General features: G+C 43.8%; 1 protein-coding gene across 2 annotated transcripts in view; it reads left to right on the plus strand.

Moving 5' to 3' along the window:
* The first annotated feature begins 9,303 nt into the window (after positions 1–9,303).
* The window catches only part of zgc:171482 (zinc finger protein), a 227,370-nt gene continuing 223,439 nt past the window's right edge, over positions 9,304–13,234 (plus strand). For both annotated transcript variants that reach the window (XM_060925900.1, XM_060925901.1), the window contains exon 1: positions 9,304–9,422. The gene's annotated coding sequence lies outside the window, so the exon portion shown is untranslated. The remainder of the gene's footprint in view (positions 9,423–13,234) is intronic.

Raw genomic sequence — 13,234 nt, forward strand, 5'->3', positions numbered from 1 at the left:
TGTCTGTGTGGGTTTCCTCCGGGTGCTCAAGTTTCCCCCACAGTCCAAAGACATGCAGTTAGGCTAATTGGCTACTCTAAATTGTCCATGACCAAAATCAGTGTAGCAGAGGAGTGGCTAGCTGTAGTTACTTAGCCAAGAATCCCTAAGGAAGGGACACAACCCAGAACACACTGGACAGGCAAAGAAGAAGAAAAATATAAAATATAGTACCATATGTAGCCCTGTGATGACCTGGCGACTTGTCCAGGGTGTACCCCGCCTTTCGCCCGTAGTCAGCTGGGATAAGCTCCAGCTTGCCTGCGACCCTGTAGAACAGGATAAAGCGGCTAGAGATAATGAGATGAGATGAGTACCGTATGTGTGTTAATGAAGCCAGGAGTAGTAAGGAGCCTGTATTGCTCGCTGAGTTTTACCTGACAGGCTGTGACAGGTCACAATTAGGGGTTTTGCAGAGAGATGGAATTACAGCAATATGAGTGCAAGAGAAGCGAGGAACAGGTCAAATAAAAAAAAAAACCACTCTCCAGTTATATCTTTACACCCTTTTTAAAAACTTTTTTGGAAATTGGTAATTACCAGAGAAAGACAACCTGGAACAATATCCTGGAACTCAAAATCAACTGGGAACACACTTGACAGGGAGCGCTGCGGCTCTGTGTCTCAGCCCTGAAGCTACAGGCTCCGTTAGTTACTACCTAGCTCTGTTAGAGGGCAAATAGGAGTGGATGACAGCATTCTCTCTCTCTCTCTCTCTCTCTCTCTCTCTCAATGAACTAGGCTTTCACCTGGTGTGTTTGGCTTTGAGGTCATCAGGAGGTGAGACGCAGGCAGCTCACAATGAAGTCCTCATTTGACCTCAGCACAGTGGGTCAGCGTTTGGCAGCACCTGCTCACTGTGGCTGGCATCAGATTTCAGCAACTGCTCAAACGGAGTGCCCTCCACCTCCAGTGCTCTCCTATGGCACAGTGATGGGAGCAACCCATGGCCTCAGAGCTATGTTTCTGACCTCAACACACACTGGCAGGTTAAATATGAAGGGCACAACTTGTATGGAAACTTTCATATACATTTAGAGGATAGAAATATAGCCTACTTATATTATTACGCCTATATATATATATATATATATATATATATATATATATATATATATATATACACAGGTATTGTGTTTTTGAAGTCACACACTGTTTTTCTTTCTGGTCCCTTAAACACAACTTTTATCTTTTATTTTTCAACTAGAATTAGCATAATCTTTTCACTTTAGCATCTCATCTCATTATCTGTAGCCTCTTTATCCTTCTACAGGGTCGCAGGCAAGCCGGAGCCTATCCCAGCTGACTACGGGCGAAAGGCGGGGTACACCCTGGACAAGTCGCCAGGTCATCACAGGGCTGACACATAGACACAGACAACCATTCACACTCACATTCACACCTACGGTCAATTTAGAGTCACCAGTTAACCTAACCTACATGTCTTTGGACTGTGGGGGAAACCGGAGCACCCGGAGGAAACCCACGTGGACACGGGGAGAACATCCAAACTCCACACAGAAAGGCCCTCGTCGGTCACGGGGCTTGAACCCGGACCTTCTTGCTGTGAGGCGACAGCGCTAACCACTACACCACCGTGCCGCCCCTCACTTTAGCATGCATAATAATAATAATAATACCAAAGCTTTTTGTACTCTGCACTAATGCTGATGTTCCTTCTAAAACTGGGATCCATAACCTAATCAAACACATCCACATCCTTTCAGAGGAATTCTAACTGAAGGATGTGCCATGGCTAATGCAAACCTTATTGCTTGCAAGCCTTTGCATGTTCTCTGTCTCATTGTGCAAACTGCATAGACAGATTATTGTGCATATTCATTTACACTTCAGATTTCACATAACTCCACACAGCAGGGATGGACACATTTCCCATTTTAGCATCTTGGTGACACATCCAGAGCTTATTACACCCTGCATGCCTTTTGTAACAAGACAGACTCAGCGGGCTTGTGTATATTCTGAAGCCGATATGCAGTAAGTCCAAAAAACACAATTCCAATGGCAGTATTCGATATAAGAGCCCAAAGTTTTCAGAAACAAGTTGCAGAGTTGATCAAATGAAGGTCGAAATACAAACACATACTCAAACTGACAGGGAAAGAATGGCTCAGAGCCCCAGAAAAAAACTTCTCAGTGAGACTAGCAGCTATTGTTTTTTTTTTTATAGAGATAAGGAAGTGATGAGAAACACATGGAAATAATCAGTAACCATGACAGTGAAGCAAAATTATGGCAACCAAGAGTAATACTGTGCCCTGATGTGAAACCTTTGCAATGTGAATGAAATTGTGTACTATTCAGTTCAGTATATGGCACAGCTGAAGACCAAATGCCTCTGCCAAGAAGCATGTTACACATGAGCACAGTGTCGAATGAATTTGGCATCCACCCATTAAATTAGCATTCTGGTGAACTAGCTTGCTCTGTCCTCTTTGCATTCTTATTGTGTTGAGCTCGAAGGATCTGGATCCTCTACAAAAGCAGCTGCCATATCTACTGAAAGCATGTCATAGGCTGTTATTATTGTTATTCAATTCAATGTTTAATACATGAGAGAAAAACGTGGTAATTTCACGAACAAATTCTTTATGACTAAGCAGCGCTGTTGCAATTCACAAGTTAATTGGTAGCAGTGGAGGTGGAGAAATATATTTAAGAAGAAAATGTGTTTCCTTAGAATGCTTATCATATACATTGTATTATAGATGAGCTTTTGGATTAACATTATACGTGTTCGTCAAACAAGGCCTTTTACTTTGAGGATGGTATGGGGGTAAATGAGCAATGCTATTTTATTCTCATTCTTATTGTTTAATTTCTAATTAATTTCTTACATGATGGAGCACTGGAAAGCAATTGCAATTTTTTTGGAGGAAAAATGGAGAATTTGCTTGCGAAATCATTTGTTTTTGCTTTGTTTTTACTATATCTTGTTAGTGGGTGAAAGAAATAATGAGAGGTTTGTAAGAACATGGTGAAGTCACCATGGTGAAATGAACACCCACACAATGAAATTTACTCCTACAGAGTTAATAGAGATTAACTTCGATGACAGCGTGCATGAGTGTGTGTGTGTGTGTGTGTGTGTGTGTTTGCATGAGTGAACATGAAGCAGAGTCAAGTGCCATGCTTTACTACATTAAAAAGGCCTTTCAGTATATCAAACACTCTTCTAGACATTTAAGACACACTCTTGAAATAAAAAAAAGGTCCTTTGGATGGTTAATTGTTCTAGCTTGTTGATGCAGGGTTTTCTGAAAGCGAAACCCTTTGTAATCCTTTGTTCCTTTAGGGTACAAGATTTAATCTTTTCTTTAGAGAGTGACCAAGGGCATTCGTCAGTGGATGAACCCTGCTGCTCTGCTGCTAAGTGCTAGTGTTGCAATGCTGATAATACACTCCGAAAAATAATGGCTGAACTGACTATGGCACCATTCCAAGCTGCTAAAATTGCACTACATCACCTTCTTCAAAATACAGTACTGTGCAAAAGTCTTAGGCACTTTTTTTTTTTTTTAGGACAAACTTTGTTGTAGACTTTTATTTTATGAATTCTACATTATGGAGCAATTACAAAAACACTTTAGATTTACAAACATTAGTTTTCCAGCGCAATATTAAATATGACAGAAAAGTGTTTTGTATGTCAGTAACGAAAGCAGCATATTACATAACGGACCACTTTTCAGACAAAAACAAAATGAAGGCTGCTGGGTTTTGCTGCAAAAATAAGAAGGAAGTGTAACAAAGTGTCCAGAAGAACTGCGGCTGATTCTGTAAGATGCTCAGTAAAACTTACAGCTCAGTTCCTTATAAAACTGCACTAACTGTACCTGAGACTGCTTTTTTTTTTTTTTAAGCAAAGGGTCATCTCACACCAAATATTGACTTTTTTTCATGCATTACTACTTGCTGATCTTTTTGGGTTTTTTTTTTTAAATGTAGAAAATTTAATTTAATTATTTTTGAAGCCGGCAGCACGGTGGTGTAGTGGTTAGCGCTGTCACCTCACAGCAAGAAGGTCCGGGTTCGAGCCCCGTGGCCGGCGAGGGCCTTTCTGTGTGGAGTTTGCATGTTCTCCCCGTGTCCGCATGGGTTTCCTCCGGGTGCTCCGGTTTCCCCCACAGTCCAAAGACATGCAGGTTAGGTTAACTGGTGACTCTAAATTGACCGTAGGTGTGAATGTGAGTGTGAATGGTTGTCTGTGTCTATGTGTCAGCCCTGTGATGACCTGGTGACTTGTCCAGGGTGTACCCCGCCTTTCGCCCGTAGTCAACTGGGATAGGCTCCAGCTTGCCTGCGACCCTGTAGAACAGGATAAAGCGGCTAGAGATAATGAGATGAGATGAGATGAATTAATTTTTTTCAAGTTGATTCCTCGTCAATATGAAGCTCCCAATGCTTTCTCTCTCATAAATGGTTAAATACAGAAAGCAAGTTGGACATATTTTGGGTGCTATAGTCATGATAGTAAGTATATTTGTTTTCAATACTCATACACCAAGTTGCCAAGTTTTCCAATATATTATTATTTGTTGATATCATATTATGGTGCTCTGTGTTGTTCTCATTTATGTATTTAACAACAGTATCAAAATACTCAGGTCTTGAAATAAATGCACATTAGTCATGAACAATGGTAACTACTCTCTTTTGCGTTATTTTTGACAGAAGTAAAATTCATACATGAACAAATTTTGGCTAGTTGATTTTCTGTTTGGCTAGTTACTTTGGAAGGTAACTAGTCCGGCTGGCTGGTGAAAAAATATATGAATTTCTAGGCCTGACATTGCTCCTGTGGAGGATGGCCCCATATGGACAGTTGAAAGTCACACTTGGAAGATGCTCTGGACAAACTGTTCATTGTTATAAACAATGAACAGTTTATAACATCAACAAAACAAACTTCATGTTAAAACTGTTAATGTTATAATCACCCAAATGAGGATGGGTTCCCTTTTGAGTCTGGTTCCTCTCAAGGTTTCTTCCTCATGTCGTCAGAGGGAGTTTTTCCTTGCCACCGTCGCCACAGGCTTGCTCACTAGGGATAGATTATGGATAAAATTAGCTCATGTTTAAAGTAATTAAAATTCTCTAAAGCTGCTTTGCGACAATGTCTGCTGTTAAAAGCGCTATAAAAATAAACTTGACTTGACTAGAATGAATACAGAAATGACTCTGGTGCTCATGTTCATACTGTATGTTGGTCATAAACTCATAAGTTCCTGGTTACACAATTGCACTTATTGACGATATAGTAGAACAGTTATAGAAGGGAAATTATTTCGATTCACACTATCTGGTCTCACCCAGATGAGGATGGGTTCTCTTTTGAGTTTGGCTCCTCTCAAGGTTTCTTCACCTCTGGCTTGCTCATTCGGGATACATTTATATATAAAAAATTTATATCCAGAATTTCTATCTTTCTGTAAAGCTGCTTTGTCACAATGCCCATTGTTAAAAGCACTATACAGATAAAAATGGAATTGAATTGAATAGTACACAATATTCCAGAGGAATAGAACCTTTCAGACAAATGTCCTTCGTCAGCTGTGCAAGCAAAAAGCTTCTGTGGGAGGTAAAGGTATACTTTTTTTATACTTATTTGCATCAAGGGTACATATTTTGTTCCTTTATTATTATCTATCCATCCATTATTTGTAGCCGCTTATCCTGTTCTACAGGGTCGCAGGCAAGCTGGAGCCTATCCCAGCTGACTCTGGGCGAGAGGCGGGGTACACCCTGGACAAGTCACATCACAGTCAATTTAAAGCCACCAATTAGCCTAACCTGCATGTCTTTGGACTGTAGGGGAAACCAGAGCACCCGGAGGAAACCCACGCAGACACCGGGAGAACATGCAAACTCCGCACAGAAAGGCCATCGCCGGCTGCTGGGCTCGAACCTAGGACCTTCTTGCTGTGAGGCGACAGTGCTAACCATTACACCGCCCCCTTTATTATTATCCATCCATTATATGTAACTGCTTATTGTGTACAGGGTTGCAGGCAAGCTGGAGCCTATCCCAGCTGACTATGGGCGAGAGACAAGGAGACAAACAACCATTCACACTTATGCTCAATTTAAAGCCACCAATTCGCCTAATGTACATGTCTTTGGACTGTAGAGGAAACCCACGCAGACATGGGCAGACCATGGCGAAAGGCCATCGCCGGCTACTGGGCTCAAACCTAGGACCTTCTTGCTGTGAGGTGACAGTGCGAACCACTACACCACTGTGCCGCCACCTTTCATCTCATTATCTCTAGCCGCTTTATCCTGTTCTACAGGGTCACAGGCAAGCTGTAGCCTATCCCAGCTGACTACGGGCCACCAATTCGCCTAATGTGCATGTCTTTGGACTGTCAAGGAAACTCATGCAGACATGGACAGAACATGCAGAAAGGCCGTCGCCGGCTACTGGGCTCGAACCCAGGACCTTCTTGCTGTGAGGCGATGGTGCAAACCACTACACCACTGTGCCACCGCCTTTATTATTATCCATCCATCCATTATCTGTAACTGCTTATTGTGTACAAGGTTGCAGGCAAGCCGGAGCCTATCCCAGCTGACTATAGGCGAGAGACACGGAGACAAACTACCATTCACACTTGCGCTCAATTTAAAGCCACCAATTCGCCTAACCTGCATGTCTTTGGACTGTAGAGGAAACCCATGCAGACATGGGCAGAACATGCAGAAAGGCCGTCACTGGCTACTGGGCTCGAACCTAGGACCTTCTTGCTGTGAGGCGACAGTGCTAACCACTACACCACTGTGCCACTGCCTTTCATCTCATTATCTCTAGCCGTTTTATCCTGTTGTACAGGGTCGCAGGCAAGCTGGAGCCTATCCCAGCTGACTACGGGCCACCAATTCGCCTAATGTGCATGTCTTTGGACTGTAGAGGAAACCCACGCAGACACGGGCAGAAAGGCCGTCACCTGGGCACGTTATTTTACTATTATGTCAACTGTTCTTGGGTTAAATCTCCAGCCTTGCCCTCTGATTGCTATATTTGGGATTCCTGACCCCTCACTTGCACTTAACTCTACACAAAAGGATATTATAGCTTTCACATCCTTATTAGCAAGACGTTTATTACTGTTACATTGGAAATCTGCTAAATATCCTTCTATCTCCCGGTGGCTTACAGACATCATGTTTTTTTTAAAACTTGAGAAGATTAAATACATGTTTACGGCCAAGTTTTTCCACAAATGGCAACCCTTTCTTTCTTATTTAACAAATTTAGAGGTGCTGCCCGATTGAATGTGTGCCTGTTATGGTTGTATCTTTTATATCGCATGAATAACCAGTAGTAGTTGTGTTTATTTATACTGTTTATATTGTTTGTCTGAGTGTTTAGTCTATGTCTAGTTCTTATCTAGAGTTTTTATACTGTTTATATTGGTTTTTTTTTCAATTATTCTATTTTCATTTTTATTTACTGCATTGCCTGTTTGCACCGTGGGTCAGAGAGGACTGAAATTTCATCTGTGCTGTATGTTGAGCATGTATAGCATATTTGACAATAAAGTTGACTTGACTTGACTTGACTTGTTGGTCATGGTGAGCTGAGTGGGGCATGGGGTGGGGTGGGGGGTTGTTCATTGTCTATTACACTGCACTCTGTAATTTAATTTAATTTCTTTATGTTGATTTATTTTCTTCTACATTCTTATCAGAGTGTTTTGTTTTGGTTGTTGGTAAACAAAAACAAACAAAAGGTAAATTGTATTTCTGTGATTGGAAGTCTCATCTCATCTCATTATCTCATCTCATCTCATTATCTCTAGCCGCTTTATCCTGTTCTACAGGGTCGCAGGCAAGCTGGAGCCTATCCCAGCTGACTACGGGCGAAAGGCGGGGTACACCCTGGACAAGTCGCCAGGTCATCACAGGGCTGACACATAGACACAGACAACCATTCACACTCACATTCACACCTACGGTCAATTTAGAGCCACCAGTTAACCTAACCTGCATGTCTTTGGACTGTGGGGGAAACCGGAGCACCCGGAGGAAACCCACGCGGACACGGGGAGAACATGCAAACTCTGCACAGAAAGGCCCTCGCCGGCCACGGGGCTCGAACCCGGACCTTCTTGCTGTGAGGCGACAGTGCGAACCATCTCATCTCATCTCATCTCATCTCATCTCATCATCTCTAGCCGCTTTATCCTGTCCTACAGGGTCGCAGGCAAGCTGGAGCCTATCCCAGCTGACTACGGGCGAAAGGCGGGGTACACCCTGGACAAGTCGCCAGGTCATCACAAGGCTGACACATAGACACAGACAACCATTCACACCTACGGTCAATTTAGAGTCACCAGTTAACCTAACCTGCATGTCTTTGGACTGTGGGGGAAACCGGAGCACCCGGAGGAAACCCACGCGGACACGGGGAGAACATGCAAACTCCGCACAGAAAGGCCCTCGCCGGCCCCGGGGCTCGAACCCGGACCTTCTTGCTGTGAGGCGACAGTGCGAACCATCTCATCTCATCTCATCTCATCTCATCATCTCTAGCCGCTTTATCCTGTCCTACAGGGTCGCAGGCAAGCTGGAGCCTATCCCAGCTGACTACGGGCGAAAGGCGGGGTACACCCTGGACAAGTCGCCAGGTCATCACAAGGCTGACACATAGACACAGACAACCATTCACACCTACGGTCAATTTAGAGTCACCAGTTAACCTAACCTGCATGTCTTTGGACTGTGGGGGAAACCGGAGCACCCGGAGGAAACCCACGCGGACACGGGGAGAACATGCAAACTCCGCACAGAAAGGCCCTCGCCGGCCACGGGGCTCGAACCTTCTTGCTGTGAGGCGACAGTGCGAACCACTACACCCCAAATTATGTGTGTTTATCCGGTGCATGTCCTGAACCTTTTAGCTTTTCGTGTAAAGTTTTAAAGCCAGGTGCTGTTGAGGTTAAAGATGAAATACGGAGAAGGGCGGAGTCCAGGTGCTGTGTGAGAGCGCGCGTGGCTGATGAACAGTGGGGGTGGTGACGTGGGCAGCGAATCCCACCGCGCGCGCCGTGTCTCCCCTTACGCACGCGCACAGCGCTCGTTAGTGCATTTGGCCGCTCGCTCGCGCTCAGTCGATGACCGCGGCTGCGCGTCACTGCAGGCTGTTGCTCGCGCGCAGTGCACCGAGCGGAGCCTCTGATGCAGGTGAGGCGCAGCGCAGCGCAGCCCGTCCGTTCACATCCGCGGCGGCCTGACGGCGAGAGCATGCCGTAGAGCTGCACTGACCAACTCAAAGTTTGCCGCGCAGTCAGGCGGATGAGCAGCGCTGCGAATCTGAAGCGCTTTCTGCAGGAAACAACAGCGGAGCGGACGGAGGCAAGGTGAGTGAGTGAAGGCACGCGCACCTGTTTCTCTCCACAACAACACCTCGCTTTTGTTGACTAAACAACCTTCTGACTCATTGTAATTCTGTACATATATCAACATTCAGCACTGTTGCACTAAAACACCGAGCTTTATTAATACCTTACAGAATCCCCGGGGTTGCATTAACACCCTACTGTGTTTATCTAGGTCCAATTGGACACAAATTAACTCTGAAAGTTTTAATTCAGCACTGAGGAATTTGCTGTGTATAAACGACTGAAAGTTCAAACTAATATAATATCACGGGTTTCTAAAACCCCAGCAACAGCCTCGACTGCGGAATTAACTTTCTTTCATTGAATGAATATTTGCAGTCGCTGTGCTGTGCTGTGCTGGATATCCGCCCTGTGGCTCTTCATGCCAATCCGACTCCATGGCATGATCTGATGAGCGGTTTTGAGCAAACACTCAGGAACATTTCAGTATTCCTGGCTGTTTTTTCATCTGGAAATGTAGATATAGTCGACATAAATAATAATAAAAAAAAGATTCAAGGCGCGTAATTTCCAGCTGTAAAAGTATCCTCCATGCATGTTTCTAGGGAAGAGGTATATTAAAGTAAACAGGTAAGGACCCTTCAGAGTCAAGGGAAGGTAAAGTTTCATACCCTTTTTTTTCTGAGACTGTAGGTTTATCAAGTAATAGTGCAGAAACTACTTTATCCATCCATCCATCCATACTGTACAACTGATTATCCTGAGAAACTGCTTTATTTATGGGAAAAAAAGTTTCACGATGCACGTGGTGGAATAAGTATTATTTTTTTTCTTATGAAACACGAGGGGCGGCACGGTGGTGTAGTGGTTAGCGCTGTCGCCTCACAGCAAGAAGGTCCAGGTTCGAGCCCCGTGGCCGGCAAGGGCCTTTCTGTGCGGAGTTTGCATGTTCTCCCCATGTTCTCCCCGGTTAACTGGTGACTCTAAATTGACCGTAGGTGTGAATGTGAGTGTGAATGGTTGTCTGTGTCTATTGCCGCTTTTCCACTACCAACTGGGCTGAGCCGTGCCGTGCTGAGTTGGGCTGAGTCGAGCTGAGCAGGGCTGTTGGCGTTGCATTTCGACTACAACCGCGCTGAACCGTGCTGGCTGGAAGTGGGTGGACACATTGGGTGGAGTTAGCGAAAGTGGGTGGACGTCACGTGATGTCGTTAGGTGGCGCAAACAGTGACATCAGTGAGCTTTTAAGCGGTAGTCTCACAACCCGGAGAGTAAACAATAAACATGGAGGACATGGAGTCGTTAGTGTTGCTGGTCTTGGTGCTGTGGCTTGTTGTCACCGACAACGCCAACAGATACTGGCAAGAGCATATAGATGAGGCGAGGCGCATAAGGCTTCATAATTCTCGTAATTCGTAATTCTCCTTCTTCCGGGTTTATGGTGTTTACAGATCCCAGCGTGCTCGCGGGGCGTGTGTGGGCATGTGAGGACACTCCTCCTCACCAATCAGTGCACAGGGGAGTGTCTCCTCACGCCCCTAGCCCCACTCGGCTCGGTTTGGCTCGCTTCAGCCCTACTCCAAAACCGTGCGAGTTTTGGGGGCTGAGCAGGGCTGAAGCGAGCTGAGTCGTGCTGTTCTTAGATAGTCGAAACACGAGCCGTGTCGGGCTGAAGTGAGCTGAAGCGAGCTGAAGTGAGCTGAAAAAGGGTAGTGGAAAAGGGCCATAAGTGTCAGCCCTGTGATGACCTGGCGACTTGTCCAGGGTGTACCCCGCCTTTCGCCCGTAGTCAGCTGGGATAGGCTCCAGTTTGCCTGCGACCCTGTAGGACAGGATAAAGCAGCTAGAGATGATGAGATGAGATGACATGAAACATGAGTAAATCTTCTTGTGTAGTAAGCACTCTGCCCTATCAGAAAATAAATAGATATTATTTACCAGCCGGGAGGTCCGTATCGTGAAATACCATGACCGAGGTCTTGAAAATACTGACAGTGTTTTACTGACCTTAAGCTGGTAAATAATATATTAATTTTTTTCTTTACCAAATTTGAATAGAAAATGAGAGTGCCCGAAAGGGAAACCATATTTAGAACAAACCTGCTACAAGCTCGTTTTTGGCTTTCTCCTGAAATGTTTTCTCAGTATTTTCTCGGCCTTGAAAATACTGACCTCTGCCCAGAGGCCTCGGTCAGTATTTTCAAGACCTCGGTCATGGTATTTCACGATACGGACTGACCTTAAGCTGGTAAATAATATATTTATTTTTTCTTTACCAAATTCTAACAGAAAATGAGAGCGCCCGAAAGGGAAACCATATTTAGAACAAACCTGCTACAAGCTCATTTTCGTCTTTCTCCTGAAATGTTTTCTTTTATTTCGTCTTCATCAGGGCAGTAAAACTCGCTTTCACTGTGAGCACTGTCGTTATTGCTATCCATACTATAAATTAATGCTATTATACTGAGAAATGCGAAAATAAATGTTGACAAAAAATTGCTACTATGTTTGTTGTTGTTGTGAACGAACGATTTGCCAAAGGTCCGTAATCGGGGTCCGGATGGTAGGATTCCGGACCACTTGCGAGCCAATCAGAGCGCACAATTTGATGGAAACCAGACCGTGAAAAAAATAAAGTACATTACTGTACCTTTAGGAGTACAATGGCTTGTCACTGGGGCAGTGTCCTCTCAGGTATTTATTTGTACCCTTTATATACCAATTAGGAACATGTAAGTACCTTTTTGGCCTTAAAAAGCTACACATAGTTACCTTGAGGTCCAATAATGAGCCCTAAGGGATACATTAGTGTAGATTGTACCTTGGGGTACAGAAATGGACTCCTACTGTACCCCTATTTCTGATAGTGTGATGAGTTAACATACACCCAGTACCAGTGTCGAAGAGTTATAATGATGTACCCTGTAGACTAATTTTTAAAAAAGGGATGAATTTGAAGGTTGTGAGTGGGCATGTTCATTATGACAATTTGCTTTAGTTAATTAGTGCCATGTTGAGTTTTCATTCATCAAGCTTTCCTTTAGATTGAGTGATGAGATCTCGAGCCAGAGATATTATAATTTCTCTCTGAGGGCGTATCATTGGCTACAAGGGCACTGATGGACTTGTGATTAGTGTGCTTTCATTAGTATCTACATCCCAATATCATGTGTTATTGTGTACAGTAGTTCCGACACTGATCATGACAGTTTTGTCAGAGAAATCGCCTGCATCTTTGTTCCCACATCATCATTGCAGGACATTTTGGCTTTATTGGCTTTATATGTATATACTACAGTTTATAGTTTACCATGGTATAAACAAACACTCCATCACGGACAGGATTGTGTCCCTTTTTTACCTCTGCGTTTCAACCGGCAGGTTCTTTCTTCACACTGTTTTTACATTCTTGTTCTGTATTGCACAGAAAGCACCATACTTGATCATATCTTTATTTTTACACCATTACAGCATATTGATATAGTGTAATATGAAGTGTGTAACTACAGCATTTCACATTTTTTTTCACAGTCCTAATTGTAATACTGTATTATTGTAAAGTAAGAAAAACAATTACAATAATACTGGTCGACTAAGAGAGAAGAGATACCTGTGTAACATGTCTAACAAAAAACATGACTTGATTTCCTTTCACAGAAACTAGGAAAAGATTTTGCTGTAGGATTGTTTAATCCATTGAGAAACAAGAAATACTTCACCACAAATAGTGAAAAAGCAGATACTGCCATGAGCCTCAGTGAGGCAGAATAGTTTAGCTGATGACAGTCCCTCTCATGTATCATGTGGTTTATGTGTCCTTTGTGTCATAC

The sequence above is a fragment of the Neoarius graeffei genome, chromosome 7 (assembly GCF_027579695.1).
Source record: "Neoarius graeffei isolate fNeoGra1 chromosome 7, fNeoGra1.pri, whole genome shotgun sequence".
NCBI lineage: Eukaryota > Metazoa > Chordata > Actinopteri > Siluriformes > Ariidae > Neoarius > Neoarius graeffei.